This window comes from Xenopus laevis, chromosome 4S (assembly GCF_017654675.1).
Source record: "Xenopus laevis strain J_2021 chromosome 4S, Xenopus_laevis_v10.1, whole genome shotgun sequence".
Classification (NCBI taxonomy): Eukaryota; Metazoa; Chordata; class Amphibia; order Anura; family Pipidae; genus Xenopus; species Xenopus laevis.
In genome coordinates, this window is record NC_054378.1 from 71,777,840 (window position 1) to 71,796,267 (window position 18,428).

The window sequence follows — 18,428 nt, forward strand, 5'->3', positions numbered from 1 at the left end:
CAAGATTTACTTAAATATATATATACCTGTTTCGTAAGATTCTTTAATATGCCACTTAAATTGATATACACTATCTGTTGCTTAAGTATTAATTTTGGGGGTATAGTTTTTCTTTATGAAACCCTTTAGGAGACAGTAGACCCTAATGAGAAATAAGAAGCCCTGAAATACCTTGGGCAATTCTCCACTGCCCCCATGTGCCATAATTCTAAATGTAAGTGCAGTGCAGAGAAGGTAATAAGGAATGTAGAAATAAAATTAACTACTCTTAAAAAAAAGTTCAATTAACAGAGATAATTTCTAGGTATCTGTATAGAACTTCTGTCTTTACAGCACTTTGGATATACAGTACCAGTGTGTTATTCCCAAGATAAATGGCGGGATCTTTAGCATTTACATAATCAGGCTCATTTATCTGGTGATCTGGTGCTCAGAACAAGTACAGAAGCCCTGCTGCAAAATCACAGCTCGGATGGCTCCAAACACAAATCACTTGTGCAATAGATTAGTGCTGAGAGGTGCAAATGGCAACTGCACCACTGAAAGGCACAAGGGGGGTTTGTACTTTACATCTCACATGAATAATAATCTTATTAGGGGAGTCCAAGGGGAGGTTCATGTGCCCCCTATGCCCTGCCCTGACTGTAACTGCAGCATTCTGTAATTTAAAATTAAACACATTCTTTGCAGGGGGCACAAGATGTAAAGTGCAAAAAACATGGTGCTTTGTGCTAGTTTTTTGTACTTTGCCCATCCTTTGTCAATGACCCCAGATGAATGTGCTACAACACATGAAGAGCGAGGAGCGGTTGGTGGGAGGGCTGGTACCATTCTTTTCTACAGGATCTCCAAGTAGCAAAAAGAATAAAAGAACAAGAGAAAGGGGTGGATGGTGAATCTTTCTGTACTGGCCCCAATCTCCCTACGGGCCTCTGTAAGATTTCTGTTCCAAGGTAGTGTAAAATGGTCACACTGTGAATGCTTCTGACCTTTTGTCTTGGACTAATCTAATTGTGTCGTCTTTGTGTAATCAGCCGGTAAAGGTCAGTGCTGTATTTAACATGGGGCCTCCTTTAGGTAATGAATTTGCCTTGCAGTAAATTAACTTGATTATACATCTTTGATATATGTCAAAGACCAGGTCATATTAACCATGAGCAACCCGTACAGTTTGAAACTCTCTTTTTACCCAAAATGAATATTTATAAGCAATATCCCAAGAATGCTCAATTTCTCTCAGCAAGGAGCTCTATCAATGAAAGGAGATTCTTGGCTTTAGCTCAAAATACAAAGACTGGTGAACAGAATAGGTCAATTCAGAAAGTCGTTTTGCAGTACAGGCACAGAGCAATGATATTATAGAGGCACACAAACATTAATATAGGTAGAAAAGGACTATGAACTGAGCATTATACAGTATATAGACCGGACTCTGCATTATACAAGGAATTAGAAAGTATCCATCTCCACCCTCTCAAACAGTGGAGTGTTTTTTGTAATATAATTTTGCATGTGCCTAGGGTATTTCTAAAAGCGGAGAATATATTTTTATATACTATCCTTCTGATGGCAGTTAATATTGACTGCCTATTAAAAGGAATACAGAACCAGCACCTGAGTTATGATAAAAGGACACTGGATTAAGTCCAAGGTTCTGCGTGATGAGCAGACAGTTTACATTACACAACTGGTGATTAGTGTATAAAATTCACAAGGGCTCATTTAGAAATGCAAATATCAACAATGGACTCAAATGGTGCTCTGAATGTTGGCATTATTTACGTGGGTATACTGTATGTGCCTATGCACAGTTTTGCAGCAAGCACTGATGCACCTGTTCAGCCTGTTCCTATGAATTTTATAAAAAATACAGGGTCCAATGGACTACAGTGAGCCACACAATTATAGGGGCAAAATGTTTCTTCTCACTGGGGTTATTCAAATTTAGATTATGTTCTGAAGGTGAATCTCCCCTTTAACACCAACTGTTTCCTTGGTTCCCCAAGCAGCTTGTGTCGAGACATGCAGCTAACTTGTGTCAGCTAATATGGTTATTGATGCCACAGTCTGGAAGTAGCACCATTTGTGCACACATAAAGTAAAATAAGTCAAAGTTACACTAAAACCTTTAGACACTTAGCCCTAGCACACGCTAAAGTGTTTGCATAAATAGTGCCAATGATGCTGGGAAGGGTTCAAATAAAATAAAACCTTAAAACACTGGGAGTGCCAATTTGTTAGGCACCCCCAATGAGCACAAAAGCTAACCTAAGATAAAGAATGCTATATATATATATAGTCAATGGAGGAGTCAGCACTCACGACACAAGGTTCACAGTTGCCTGGGTGCAGTGTCCAAAATAAGATTCAATATTGTACAAAGAAGGTCCGCACTCTCAGGACTTAGGAAAAGTTAAAGGGGTTGTTCACCTTCCAAACACTTTTTTCAATTTAGTTGTTTTTAGATTGTTCCCTAGAAATAATGACTTTTTTCCTATTACTTTCCATAATTAATTTTTTACGTTTTTTCCAAAATCTAAGTTTAAAGTTGAATGTTTGTGTCTCTGGTGTTGGAGTCTGGCAGCTCAGTAATTCAGGTGCAGACCCTAAACTGTTACAATTTTGCAACATTTAGTTGATCCATTTCTCAGCAGCATCTCTGGAGTATTAGCAACTATTGTATCAATTCTAACAGCTGCCTGTAATGAAACCCAGAGATTCTGCTCAGCAGGGACAAAGATAGGAAATGTATCAACTAAATGTATCAATTTAGAACAGTTTACAGGATCGGCGACCCCCCCTCCCAGAGCTGCTTCAGAAGGAGAGAAATGACACTTTACACTTCAATATTAGAAAAACCGTGACACATAGAAAATAGAAAGTCATTGGAAAAAGTTGTTATTTCTGGTGATCTATCTGATAACAACTAGTTGTTTGAAGGTGAACAACCCCTTTAAGAATTTTTTATTCACATAGGAGACTGACTTTTCGACCTCTTCAGAGGCCTTTCTCAAAGCACTTTGAGAAAGGCCTCTGAAGAGGTCGAAACGTCAGTCTCCTATGTGAATAAAAAATTTGTAACTTTTCCTAAGTCCTGAGAGTGTGGACCTTATTTGTAATATATATATATATATATATATATATATATATATATATATATATATATATATATATACGTATATATATATATATATATAAAACTGCTTTGCTCAGCTGTCCAGAGATTTAAAGTCATAATCTTAAAGGGAACTATCATGAAAACAAATTAATATCCACTTTGTCACATGAGAAAAAAAGGGATCTTTTTAAATATAAGATATGAAAGTTCTGTACTGTTTCTGAAATTATTGTGTTACTGTTCACTAGCCCCCGCTCAGCATCTGTCTTGGTTAACCAATAAGCAGCAAGGAATAAATGTACTACAGGTATGGGACCGGTTATCCAGGGAGTTGGGGGTTTCTGGATAATGGATCTTTCCATAATTGGGATATTTATACCTTAAATCTACTAGAAAATCATTTAAACATTAAATAAATCCAACAGGCTGGTTTTGCTTCCAATAAGGATTAATTATATCTTAGTTTGGATTAAGCTAAGGCTGTTTTATTATTACAAATAAAAAACAAATCATTTTTAAAAATGTGAATTATTTGGATATTGAGTCTTTGAGAGATGGCCTTTATGTAATTCGGAGCTTCCTGGATAATGGGTTTCTGGATAACAGATCCCATACCTGTATAGGATAACATAATGACCACTGGACAGCAAAAATGGCAGAAAGGAATGAAAAAGAAACAGACTGGATAAAGAATGCTGAAATAAGAGAAAAGGAAATTGGGGGAGTTACAATAAAAAGACTGGACTCAGACTGCAGATAAATAGAAAGAAACAAATACAACAATGTATTCAAAATGGAAAGGTATAAAACACAAAGTAAAGAGAATATCAGAACAAAAGAGGTAAGGAATGGGTAAAAAAGCCACAGCCAATAAAATGCTAAAAGCTACTGGATAAAATGTGTTGCCTAAAATGTTTAGGGAAATACTCCCATTCTGCCCCAAGACAATATTAGCAAAATCTTCAAGTTCAGATTAATGTTTTACCTCTGCAGACAACAGATAAGCTCCTCTCAATCTCTTTGTAAATCACAATACATTCCTCATATATCAGCCTTGTATATCTAAGCAGACATCTATGTGATGTAAATCTAAATATGGCAAGCAGCTTATGAAGCTGCCTGCAAGAACGTGGATTAAAAATAAGTATGTGCTTGCAGGTATTCTTCTTTGACTAGCATTATTTTCTAAAACTCCTGGGGCAATACTTCTATGTGGTGTGTGAGTGCACACTTGTGACTAGCAACCTTTTCTAATACAACTCCATATGAAGAATCCATTCAGCTATTACACATTATCTATAGGAACCCCATAGCCGGTTAAGAATCAGTTAGAAACTTTAATGTCTTTTATGCCTACTGGAAAATCAGGTATTAATAGATCATTTATCTTTCCATGTCTAGTATTATGCCTATCTGAAAATTCCCTTAATTTACTTGCGGCAGGATATTGCAGTGGAAAAAAGGCAATGCGGAAAATCAATGAAAAACAAGGCATGGAGCAATGGAAAGTTGATCTACCACTGGGGGGAAAAGGGAGGAATTTTATGGGAAATCTAGGTTTTTTTTTAAAAAGAAAAATGTCTTTATAACAAAATAACCTGTGTATACAAAACACTATTTTATATTGTCTTTGTTTGCATTAAATAATAGTTTTACAGTGCTGGGGTCTGGAGCCCTCTTCATGTCTGTACAGGTTTGCATACAGGTGATATTTAAGGCAGAACCCTGAGGCACCCCCACATGAAGATGAAAGGGGAGAGAGGATTTGTTAGCAAAATAACAGAGAAGGAGCGGTCAGAAAGGTAGGAAGAGAACCAGGATGCAGCTCGATCCTGGACACCAGTTGAATGGAGAATGGTCAACAGTATCAAAAGCAGAAGATAAGTTCAGGATAATAAGAATAGAGTAATGTCTTTTGACCTTAGCAGTCTGGAGATCATTTGCAACTCTACATAAGGCAGTCTCAGTGGAGTGTGCAGGTCAAAAGCCAGACTGCATAGGATGAAGCAGATTATTGGTGCAGAGAAAGTTAGCAACAGGGGTAAAGATAAGACGTTCCAGAAGTTTAGAGAAGTTGAATCCGATCAGCCCAAATACTGACCCCAGCTTCAGCTCCGCTGTGTGTGACCACAGGCTGATTGGATTCAAATCAATGGAGCAGGGGCACTGAGCAGATCTGCTTCTCTCGGCCTACAAAAAATGCACAGGCTGACAACAGCCAGAGCCAACCGCCTTTGTGCCACAATGACGTGATTGACACCTGGAAGTTGTCTGCAACTCATACTCACAGCTAGAGAAGGCTTGCTTCAGTTCATACAACAGAACAAGATCACTTTGAAGCTCATTAAACATTTGCACAATTTCTTCTGTTGGTATTGGGTTCAAGTCTAGTGGAAAAGACATATATATATTATAAGTAAGCAACCCAGTCACCTGTTACATATCAGAACACTGCGGTTATGGGAAAGACCCATACCGAGCAAAAACTCCATGAGGAGTGCACCATACACTAGGCTGCAGAGAAGCTGTACAAGTGGACAGAGAAATGATTGTGTGTTGTCTCACATTTAAATGGTGTTGAGAGATACATAAAAGGTCCGCGGATATGCCATAGCCTTAAAATATAGCATTTAGCATAAAAGAGGATTACAAAAACAAAACAACAGAAAGAAGCATTTCAAGACGAGGAAACTTCAGGCGACTTCAGAAAACGAATCGCCGCGTGTGATTAGCGCCAGCGATTTTTCATTTTAGCCAGCGCAGAGTGAGGGAAGGCGTTCGGGGAGATTGGTCGCCACAAAGATGAGGCGATTAGTCGCCAGGCGACTAAATCTCCCAGAAACGCCCAGTGTGACCTTACCCTTAATAGAATGCTTAAGAATATATTAGTACAGGCAGCATAGAGTCTTGGTGTGCTGAATACAAACAACAGGCTCTATGATTGCTGTATAAAACATTTTGTCATCCTATATCACAGGTGAAGAATCTGCAGCCCTCCAGCTGCTGGTGAATGAGCCACAGTGTTTGCATTCATTCAGCGCTCTAAATTACCATTTGCGTTCCATATCCTGAGGAGTACTCTACCCACCCAGCTGTACCCACTCATTCTCCAATCTGAGTTCCTGCATTGTACCGCACACTTCTTTACAGCAGGCAAAAAGTGAGATGAATTAGGAAATAAAATGACTGCATTTAATGATCCGAATGCATGAAGATTGGTCATCAAATTAAAGACTGAAATATCCTCTTTAACAGAACATCAATTCTAATCCTGTCTGCACAGAAAAGGAAAATATTGTTGGGAACAAAACAAAAAAAAGGGCCCAAAACTCGACAGTGTGTCTAAAGGTGGTACTGATGTGCTATTGTGCCATCAGGCCTCTTTTATTCCCTGACCCATTGATGTTAATCCTTTGCTGTATATGCAGTATTGTGAAAAGGGCCTATGCAGCTTTCATATGCGTTAAACATTTCTTTGAAAACACATAAGGCATTATTTTAAAAATCCAGTGTATACGTTATCTCCAAACTCTCTGTATTAGGGAAATAATATAAAATACAGTCCATTGGAACTACAAAAGACTTCTCTGTGTGTCTTTCTCCCCCCACATTTTTTTGTGCTCACCTACTCCTAGTTCTGTTAGCATCTGATCCAGGGCTTTAATCTTCTTCTGTCCAACTGAGCTTTGCAGTTTCATCTGCAAACAAAAAGGTAAAAAAGGGAGCCACACAGCTCTCAGTTAGCCCTCAGTTGCAGAATCCTAGTTCAAAAGGTAGCTGGATCTCTTTTCATATTGCACAGAGAGGGAAGGCAAAACGGAAGGTAGAAAGTGAAAGAGAGAGAAAGGAGAGCAAAGGAGGAAAATTATGTGGACATTCTTTCACTCGTGTGTATCACATTGAAAAGCTGCTACACAAGGAATCCCATTTTGCAGTTTGCTGTTAAACTAAATGATGAACAAAAATAAAGGGAGGGGGGAGGTAGGTAAAGTTCATCTTTTTGGTTTTATGAAACTACTTCCTGCCGAGGGATGTAGATAAAAAGATTTCACTTGCAGGATCTAACATATGAAATACCCTGTTTGATGATTGTTCTCATTTAGCGGGATTTTATCATCATTCCAGGCCAAAATGTTCTTTCCTCCTCTTTCTGGCTTCTTTATTTTTTTTTCTAACCAGAGGAGCCCCGGAGCAGCAGGGATTCATTTAGCAGGTGATATAACAAAGGAATGACAAGTAAGTAGGTACACAGAAGTGCGGCCGAAAGCCCACAAAAGAAGGGAGCAACGAGTTAGCCGGCAGAGCAGAAAGCAGCAGGAGCCAGACAAGGAATGTAGAAGAAAATTAATTACAGGCACTCATTAAAAATAGCAAGTAAAAATAGGATCAGCAGAGACTTGTTACCCACTGAATTGCATTGCAAAGATCACAGGTAGCTTAAATTTTCTCATCATTACAGGGTTGTGCTTAACAGAGCTGAGGTTTCACTTTCTGCACCTATTCAAGGCAACTTCCTGCCCCTTTGATTCTAACGAAACACAGTGGACCGGCTCCGTGTGAATAATTATACGGACACAAGGAAAAAACTAAATGGTCACTAACCAACTGGTCGTTACACTCCCATTTAATCTCCGTGGGAGTCAAACAGTTCAACGTGGCAAGAATGGACTAAGGAGTAAAATATTATATAAGCACAGTGAGCAACTAGACACTAAAGCTACATAGGTCTTGGGTAAATAGCAAGCACCTGTCTATATGAACAGCAGTCTCACAATCAACAAGGGACAATGTATACTTTATATATATATATATATATATATATATATAATTATGGGACGCCAACACATTGACCTGTTTGTTCTCCTTTTTTGCCTAAGAAATAGTTTAAGAAGGAGATATATTTGCACAAATGGAATCCACATTATGTCGTTTTTTTTTTTTTAAATTAGGGTCACTTGAAAAATTTGCTTAATTGTTTAGTTTTTATCACCATACATCACTATGTCTACACAAAAAGTCTATTTCAATGGTAACAGAGGCAGCCTTTGCATATACGCAAATATTTATCTCCAAGCATATAAAGCACTCCTTTAGTAGTTTTTTATTCTTACATAGTACATTGTGTTTTGATCCACAGGCACATAAGTGCTTTCTCGGTTTGGAATGTGTATTAATGGTTACCACCCAGCTGAAGCAACGTGAATGGGGAGATTTGGTCAAATATACATGCACAAATATATAAATATATAAGTGTGTGTGTGTGTGTATATATATATATATATATATATATATATATATATATATATATATATATATATATATATATATATATATATATATATATATATATATATATATATACATAGCATATTTTACATTAAAATGGTTTCAGGGATATAAAATAACTCTATAACAAAAAACAAAGTGTCACGGTAATTCAGTAAACTACAGTAAACAGTAATGTTATTCAGTAACACTACAGAATTAGTCACAGGTGACTGTGTGTGTGTAGTTTCTCAGTCGTATTATCCAATAAATATATTCTTAAGCAAGAAAAAATTGTTATAAAAGTGCCTATTAGTGGGGTTAATCTTAAGTGCATGAATAAAAAGGGAATGATGAAAATAGTTTTTATTTTTAGATATTTAGAAGCTTAATTTAAATATCATTCCCTCCTCCACCCTATAATCAATTAATCTTTCTACAAATGTTTCTTTTTTTGTGCAATGTTCTTTCTTCCGTGTGGAAAGAATTCATTGGGTCCTGGGAGCTATAGAGTATATTTTAATTTTGCTATCATTAAGGAAATGTTATGATTTATGTGGCAGCTGTCAGACTAATATCTTTACAATTTAGCTGGGTACAGTGATTCATCTTAAAGAGTAATGAAGGTTGATTGCTCTCTATGCAAAATGTATTAAAAGTAAATGAGGAGTCTATTACTCACATAGCACTGATAATCTGTTAGGTAAGCTCCGTTAGCTAAACACATTTTGGTGTTGTCACAGGGAATGACCACAATGCCCAGCCAGCAGGGAGAAAGCAAGATGGAGTTAACCCCTCAGGGGCTGCAGTGTTACAAAGACTTTCACTTTTTAGCCTTTAGTTAGTGTTCATGTTTGTGTAATGACTTCCCTAATGCAATGAGAGCCAAAGGCTTATTTCCCAGACCATAACTAAGGGGTGTATCAGGATTTTGTTAATAAATATTTGCATTGTGTTACTTCAAGCTAACTGGCTTTTGTTATTTAATCTATTTTTGCTATGCAGCTATTTGCACTTTTATATAAAAAGCCTTTTCGTAAGAAATATAGCAGTATTCACCATTGGATAAACCAAGATAGAAAAACTGCCACTTTAAGTACTAAGGGTCACCACCTGGCTCATGCAATTTACTGTGCTTACACCCAAGGGTACACATACACGCTAGGGTACATTACCCAATAAATGGACAAAGGCTTGTCTTTTGTTCCTGTTACAGTAAGTCTGCATTCTTTTCTGTCCGATATATAGTGAATAAAGTACCCCCTCTTGTAAAATATAAGGATATTATAAGTTACCGAGGAGTTTCATGGCCATATAAAAACACGAGGCCGAAAGCCGAGTGTTTTTATACAGGTCATGGAACTCCGAGGTAACTTCTAATATCCTCATATTTTACAACTGGGGGTACTTTATTTATTATAATACACAAGTTTCAGTGTGACAGAAATGACATCAGAACTCACCGTTTATAACTGATGACATCAGAACTCACCGTTTATAAGGATATAATTTACAGGATATTCATGGCTTTTGTGTATTATCTATCTATCTATCTATCTATCTATCTATCTATCTATCTATCTATCTATCTATCTATCTAGATAGTGAATAAAGTATCCCCTCTTGTAAAATAAAAGGATATTATAAGTTACCGGGGAGTTTCATGACCATATAAAAACACGAGGCCATGGAACTCCAAGGTAACTTCTAATATCCTCATATTTTACAACTGGGGGTACTTTATTTATTATAATTCACAAGTTTCAGTGAGTCATGTGACAGAAATGACATCAGAACTCACCATTTATAACTGATGACACCAGAACTCACCGTTTACGAGGATATAATTTACAAGATATTCATGGCTTTTGTGTATTATGTGTATATGTATATATATATATATATATATATATATATATACACATATATATATATATATATATATATATATATATATATATATATATATATATATATATATATATATATATATATATAAGATTTCATGAAATTGAAACGTATAACATATCATTTTTGTGTGACTTTGTTAAAACACTGTGTGCTTTAAAAGGCACATGAGTGTACATGAGTACAGTAAATAGAGCTTGTGGTAAACATATTTTTTGCCAATCCATGTTTTTTCTGATTCCTTGAGCTAAATAGGACTAACAGACCAGTATACAACTTTTTTTTTCTGCTACCTTTTACCACCCCAATTGTGAATTTTGGTCCAAAAATACTCAATATCTTCCTCTAGTTAAATCATCTGAAAGTGCTCGTTCAAATGCATATTATGCAATTCCTTCCAGGAAAGGGGCGCTGCCACTGTTTTAGGGGACTGTGACATCTAAAAGCATATTAGAAGGCTCCTGGCAGACAGGAACCTATAACCGCCACATTGTAGATAAAAAAAGTCACTACTTGCCTGAGAAGTGGGGGTGGTGGAATTGATTCAGCCTGAAGGCGTTAGGCTGAGTTTAAGGAGAATGCTTTTTTGTTCCCTTAGATCAGTGCTGTCAAACTAAAAAGTAAAAGTCTGGCTGCTGTGTTTTACCTTGTGGAAGGTATCTGTACTGAGATCAAAGAGATTAACTATCACACTTTAAACATCTTCATTGCTCACCTGTTTACACCTCATACCGACTGTAGCAGCAGTGCTGGCATTGTGTTATTGTACATAGTATAGGTGATCTGTTATCCATAATGCTCCACGCTTATCGGGAAAGACATCTCCTATAGATTTTATTTTAGTCAAATAATTAAAATTGATTTCCTTTTTCTCTGTAATAATAAAACAGTACCTTGTACTTGATCCCACGTCCTTATTAGGTTGATTAAATAGCTCCTTTTTTGTTTGTTTTAAGAAAAAGAAGGTATAGAAATCCAAATTACAGAAAGACCCCTTTATGAAAACCCCAGGTCCTGCACATTCTGGATAATAGGTCCCACACTTTTACAGTATATATTGTTCAATTTAGAACAGTCCTGATTGGTTTCCCTGCCTCCTGCCATGCTCTGCCTGTGCTTGTCCTACTCTGCTTGCCCTATGCACCCTGTGTGTGTGCCCTACCCTGCCTGCCCTAACCTGCTGGTGGGAGGTGGCCTGGTGTGGGTTTATTAGCATTTGAAAATAGTCTCTAAGGCTGATTTAAGTATATGTCTTAATATTCCTTAAACGTTTTTATGTACGAGTGATATGCCTGCAGCGAGCACCAACCATTTGGTTTTTTTGTACTACCACCATTAATGTGGATATGGTCTTAACATTTCTCGTCATAACATGGGTGTTATTTAAAGTGCGTGTGTTTTAAAAAACAGTGGTCAACACTGGATTTCATTATCAGCCCTCCACCATGTAGGCCAGAAACATTCTTCCCTTCAGAACCACAGGAGTTGGACCCACTGCCCTACATATACCAGAAAAGCCCAGCTGGGAGGTCATTTAGGGTAAAAAATTTATTTGCTGCCCTATATTCATAACTATGGCTGAATGATTGATACATAATGATTTGCAAGGTCAAGATATAGAAAAATATTTAAGAGTGACCTTAGTCTAAGAGTTTCCTGAACTGAAATAGTCCAACAACCACTGAGCTACAGCAAAGTAATTAGAATGATAAAAATTATTTCTGTAATGTCTGTATCCTTAGCAGCAATGCCATATTCCAAAGCTTTTGGGAAGTTTTTCACTGCATGCTACACATAATTATGGAAAACATAGTCTTTAAGAAATATTGATACTAGTGTAGATTAATAAGTGAAAATTTGAGTTAAAATATGTAGATGAATAAAGATATCGTACATTATGCCTTAACTTTCTTATAATACTTTGACTTCCCAAAATGTCTTAAAGCTGTTTAAGGCATCAATGGATCATTATTATTAGCACTGATAATACTAACCACTTGGTTGATACTTCCATGGCATACACCATCTTTAAGGCCTCTGCTAAATCCTTTTGACCAAAGTCAGTAATGCCAATGATAATCTTCCCATCAAAAAAATTCAGTGCATTTTTAGGGATGCTCCATGCCCTGGGGCTGGGAAACTGTAAATCTGCAGAGAAATTGATTAGCTGCCCCCCCCTTATTTGATTTTTTTTTAAGGTTAATATATTTTGGACGCTTTCCAACACTTGACATCTTTTCCCCATAGTCCTCTAGAGGGCTCTAACTCACGCAGATAATTACTCAGATGTCTCTCTTGATTTAGGGACTACAGCTCCCTTGGCCTTGCAATAAACAACAGCTTAAACTGCATGAAAACTGCACACACCAAGAGAAAAATAAATAAGGAGTAGGGAACCACTGTAGTGCACTGGTATGAAATCATTGGCTTATTTAACAGAAAGGCCACTTGATGACTGCAGAATTATAGGCAATTCTTTATTAAAAGACCATGTCTGTATCACAAGTTCCATGTACTGTATTACAGTCTGTCACTATAATGTAGAATCTAAAATACATCCGAAAAAATTGGAAAAAATTTGTATTTTCATTAAAAATTTCACCTTGAGAGTTGGATATCAACAATATTTGCCAACTGGGCAAATGTTTCCATCTTTAGAATTTCTGCTTGTGGACAACTTTTGAGTTAAAGGAGCAGTAATGGCAAATTTTCATACACAAATGATATTGAAGCCTGAACTAATGCACACATTAGGTTTAAATTCCTAAATGAAATACTGCAAGAAAACATTACCTCAATTGAACTGGCTCGAATATGCACTCAACCTCTGTAAGGCTAGGAAGTCCCCCCCCACCTGCATAGAAACATAGGCAAAGACAAAGCCAAGTGTATCTGCTCCCACCCGCATCCTCCTGTAAGTGCACTGACAAGAACGGTAAGGAGATTGGCACTAAGCTACATATTTTTGTGTTTCCACATCTAAAACTTCTCCTTATGCGGATACACTGGCCAACATCGCGTGTCAATGCAGGAAGGAGCGTATTAGATAGGATCGGCTTTTTCTTTGCCTGGCTGAGAAACATTAGTGTCATTATGGTAACACAATGGGTAACGGTCCCCATTCACTGTCCAACTTAATCTGTCGGCAGCTTATATCTGCCTGTGTATGGGAATTTTTACCCTCCGACAGGCTTCTCCGATCGATATTTGATCGAATATTGGGCAGATGACAATGGGGCAAGTTTAAAAATGCTGTCGGATTGAGATCGCATTGGTTCACTGATGAAGCCCTTGATCCGACTTGCATTCTCCTCAAAGTGATCGGATTGTCAGGCCCTGGGCCCACAACTGGATCACCCCGATATCACCTGCCTCTGTATATATGGCAACCTTGAGAGCAGAAAAAACACTAATGAAGACAATGTGTCAAGATTTCCAAGATGTGTGTGTGTGTGGCGGCGGGGAAATAAGAGCTTTGTTGATAAGGAAGTGAAGATTAATATCTGTTTATACCGCAGGCATCTGTGTGTGATAATCAATAGACATCTGTTAAGTTTATCTCACCCAGCAATTTCATTTATCAAACGCACATAAATAAAAAATATATTTTAAGAAATTAAAGGAGAAAGCCACAGTTCTGTAATAAGTATTGATTAAATTAATGAGAAAATCATAGACAATATAAGCAGCAACTGATGGACTTCAAAGGATCTTCAACAAGACAGATCACTTTTAACATTAATCAAAAAAATGGCTTTATTGTGCTATGCAGTGGCATTGTGACTCTAGCAGCAGCTCCAGCAATACAGGTTGATACAGGCAAGGGACAGTTGCTTGTAAACGATCTACATGGATTGCTTTAACAACTTATGGATTGCTTTAACAACTTATTCAAGTCAATACTAGTTATAGTAAAACCTGAAGTTATAGTACCTCCTACCCAACCTTCACCCTGAGTAGACCGGGGAGGCACAATTATGCAACTGTATATTAATAAGCTTATTAATTATATAGGAACAGCAATTAACGGGTAAAACACCTGCATTCTCCAATTATCACCTACAATACCTGCAGTCATTTTATAAAATGTGCTTAGTTCCAAGCTCTACATCTACTGATGGTCTGTCAGAGATACAAATCACATTTGCATTTTGAAAAAGTAATTTTAAGCTAGTGAACTATATCTAGCACTTCTCCTGTCTTATGTACTTCATTACTCCGAGACACTCTTCTCCAGATTTCTTTGGTGTTTGACATGTTCAGAATATTAACTGTTTTGCTGCTGGTCGTCTGAGCTACAGCTCAACATTACTCCAAGTACACCTACTTACAAATAAAAGAGATCCTTCCAGATGATGACCTTAGATTCATACAGGAATGGAAATCCTCTTTGCTGGGGACAGCATAAAATGTTTTATATCCTTGGGGTTATCCATTAATTTAGACCCAATACAAGCTTACCAATTGTTTGCTAGACTTGCCCACAAAACAAAATAAGGGCTATGTTATACTATGCTGTTTCTCCATAATATCTTTTGCCAGTGATATCAGTGTGCATGGACATGAACAGCATTGGCTAGCACACAGATGGGGCGCATTTTGGAGAGTGAATGCATACTTATCTACCCTGAAATCCACCCATCAAACCACTAACAGACTGATGCTGTGCCTAGTGTAGGGGAAAAGTCTTGCAGGCCTTGCTTGGCCCCCCTTAATGGAGTGAACAGTTTCTAGGTGCCCATGAGGCCCTTCTAGAAACTGTTCAAGGTTATGTGTAACATCTGTGAGAAGGTTCGTATTACTGTTATGTTTTTGTTCTCAGTAACAAGGTGCAATATCTTTGAAGCTCGCACATAGTGGTACTCCCTTTATTTTCACATAACTAGCTAATCACACTGACTTGTACTCCTCCTCACTCCCTATACTCCCTTCCGTACTCCTTTCACATACCATTCCCATGAAGTTCCCCACCAGAGGGTATATAATGTGTGGTCAATCTTTTGTTTCTCAGTTCTGACCTACTTGTGTATCAGAACCCAGGGAGCTCGTGTATGTTTATTATATAAATGATAAACTTGGATTATTCCTTTTACCTCGGTGATCTCCGGTTTTTGGATTATTCCCTAACACTAGCAATGAATATTGGTCTTAGGGGCAGAAGGAAGCAGTTCTGAATTTTTTCCTCTAGCTTAGATAAGCGGTCAGAGAAAATACCTGGTGTGACAGGGCAAAAGTAGAACTATATCATCAAAACAAAACCATAATTTTAAATGAATCCTAATAGATTAGCTCTTTCTTACATGTGACAAATTTTTTTTTTGTTCTACAAAATAAGCACAATTCCTTAATCAATGGAAACATTTTTTTGATCTGAACTGTACTCATATTGCTTTTGAATAAGGCTGAAATTCGCGGATAGGAAATGTCCAGGGCTCTCAGTAAATATCAGAATCAAGGATAGTATTTCAGAGAACAAAGAAATACATATTAACAGGCAGCCGTGTAAAACCACTTGTTGGAACTACTTTTTCAACCATTAGGGCATGGACACGTGTCTCTTAGCCGTGTTTTCATTGCGGTTCACGCCACGGTTTTTAAAAAAGCTGATCGCCTTGTAGATGCCAAGCGGTTTAAGCTTAAGGCAATGGCACATTATGTTAGCTATGAGCTGCAGACAAGAAATAATGCCTCGATAGCATCCAAAAAGGTTGCACCTTAATTGAAGATTAACTACAAAACTGTACTTTCTTTGCCTGGGTCCTACCGGTCGCATTTGTTTTGCCCACAAAATAATTTTTAAACTTTATAATTCGAAAAAAGTGAGAGTTTTGTGACTTTGCTGCAATTGGAAGTAGCAACCAATTGTAGGCAGATGTATTTATCATATAAGTGTGAGTGATCAGGATGACTAGGGAAAACTTATTGGAGACTTACCCTCTGGCTGCGCAGCGTAACTCCTGCAGATTTGAAGTCAGGAAACCGGATCCCAGCTGTTTCTGGTACTGTCTAGTGAAGAAATAATTTCTTTAATGCATGTTATAGGACTCATATGTCAATTTTACTTATTTATCATAGAGCTGTACCCAACTCAAAAAGCCCAGAAACTGGCAAATTTCAGAATCTTAAAATAAATATCAGGTAGACATTTTCTTGATACACAGATATAGAATTATATGCTATGTTACTAAAACAGTATGCCAATGTGAATGTGTTATTGTTCACTGCACTAGCATCAAATGAAATGTTTAAACAGGGCATGCACTATATTTAGCATTTTATAAGCAGACTGTCGGAGACTTAAAGGAGAATTCAACCCTAAAGTCAAAAAAACCCTACCCTACATAGACCCCCCTCCCTCCTCCCCCCCAGCCTAAGTGTTACCCCGGGCAAATGCCCCTAACTTTTTACGTACCCCTCGTTGCAGATTCAGGCATCGGAGTTCACAGGCGCCATCTTCCCTTTGGAAATCTTCAAAATGAGACCGGCGTGGTGGCGCATGCTCAGTTGGAGCAATTTTCTGTGACCACTGTGCATGCGCCAAAACTCCAAAATTATCAAAGCGCCGGACTTATTCTCTCTTTTGAGAGGCCAGCGTATATTGTAGTGCAGAGTTCCATATAAATTTAAAACACACACATATGAGAAATGTGCAATTATGAGGTGTGTGAGAAGATGCAACCAAAACATTTGATAAGCATCCATATGCACACTGCTCCTTATAAACATATCTGGGTCCCTTCAGACCAAGTTGGCAGCTTATCAGTTCATGTAGAGGCCCAGCCCAACTGCCCACCCAAAAGATATCTGGCTGAAAATCAGACAGCTATCCTTTGGGCAGGCTTGAAGATTCCATTGGGTGAAGACCATGCAGTGCGCTTTCAATGGGTCTGTTACAATCTGATCATTGGACTGGGGGTGAAATGATCAGATCAGCACAATTTGGCCCAGCATGTAGGTGGCCTAATTGACCAAAGTGCATGGGAAGCTGAAGAACATTTCCATAACTCAAAAAGTTAGTAGGGATAGAGGTGAAATATTCTTGATCACAGTAATGCTATATCTTGCATAGGAATTGCGTTGCTGTATGATATTGGACAAGCAATTAGAATATACATTTACTTTGAGGTCTACCAGGCCTGGCTTGTGCAGCTCAAAGATCCTGAATAATAGCACAACTGCACAAGGGAAGTCCAAAATTCAGTTTTCAAAAAAACAAATAGTCTACAGACACTCTAGCAAAAAACCTGGACTTTGGTCAGAATACAGGACTGAAATAGAAATAATTTAGGTTTACTTGAATTAACCTTTCCAACATAAATCTCCCCCCCCCCGCAATCTTGCCAAGAAAGTTCTCTGCCAATGTCTTCGTCACTGAATAATATGACAACCATATAAAAAAACACTAAGGAAGCCTTTTTCATACTCCTTCCCAGAAAACCTAACAAATGTAGTTAGTAGAACAATTCTGATCTGTCAAGGACAAAATTAACCCTTCTCTTGCTGAAGCACCTTGAAAAAGCCCTGAAGCAGAAAATAATTACTCTGTTCAATAGCTGCTTGATTGCAACCATTAAACACACAGAAAAGGAGTTCAAGGGAGAGGCAATGTCCTTGTTATTGATTCAAGGTTTCCCGATTGGCCCCTGAGCATAAACAAGACTAGTGATAGGGAAAACTTTGCATGCAGCTAGCACAAGGGAGCGCTGACACTTGTCAATGATTTTACATCATGACCCATCAGCAGGAAGTCATCGTTTTTAGACACCCAGGAGGTCTTTAATCCAGTTATTTGCACAAACAAATACAGAAAAGCGCATGTAAAATCATTTGGGGGGGTGAGTCTCACCACTGTGAAACACAAAAACATAGTCAATCTCAAACAAACACAGTTTCTATGTAATTTTATGTACCATAACGCAGGTTAAGTTTTGCTCCCTAACGGATTAAATACATAGTTATCTTAGGTTTGGATGCAAGGGTTTAAAATTGTAGATGCTAAAACAGACCTGTAAGTATACAGCAATGAATTTTGAATGCACAACGGTTACATTTTAGTTCACAATATTAAAGTTGATTTCCTGATCTCCATACAAACATGTTCAGTTCAGTCTCTTCTTTACTACTATAAGGTATACTT

At 37.7% G+C, this 18,428-nt stretch overlaps 1 pseudogene; it reads right to left on the reverse strand.

The window, feature by feature from the left end:
- The window catches only part of LOC108714985, a 32,120-nt pseudogene that overhangs the window by 5,650 nt on the left and 8,042 nt on the right, over positions 1–18,428 (reverse strand).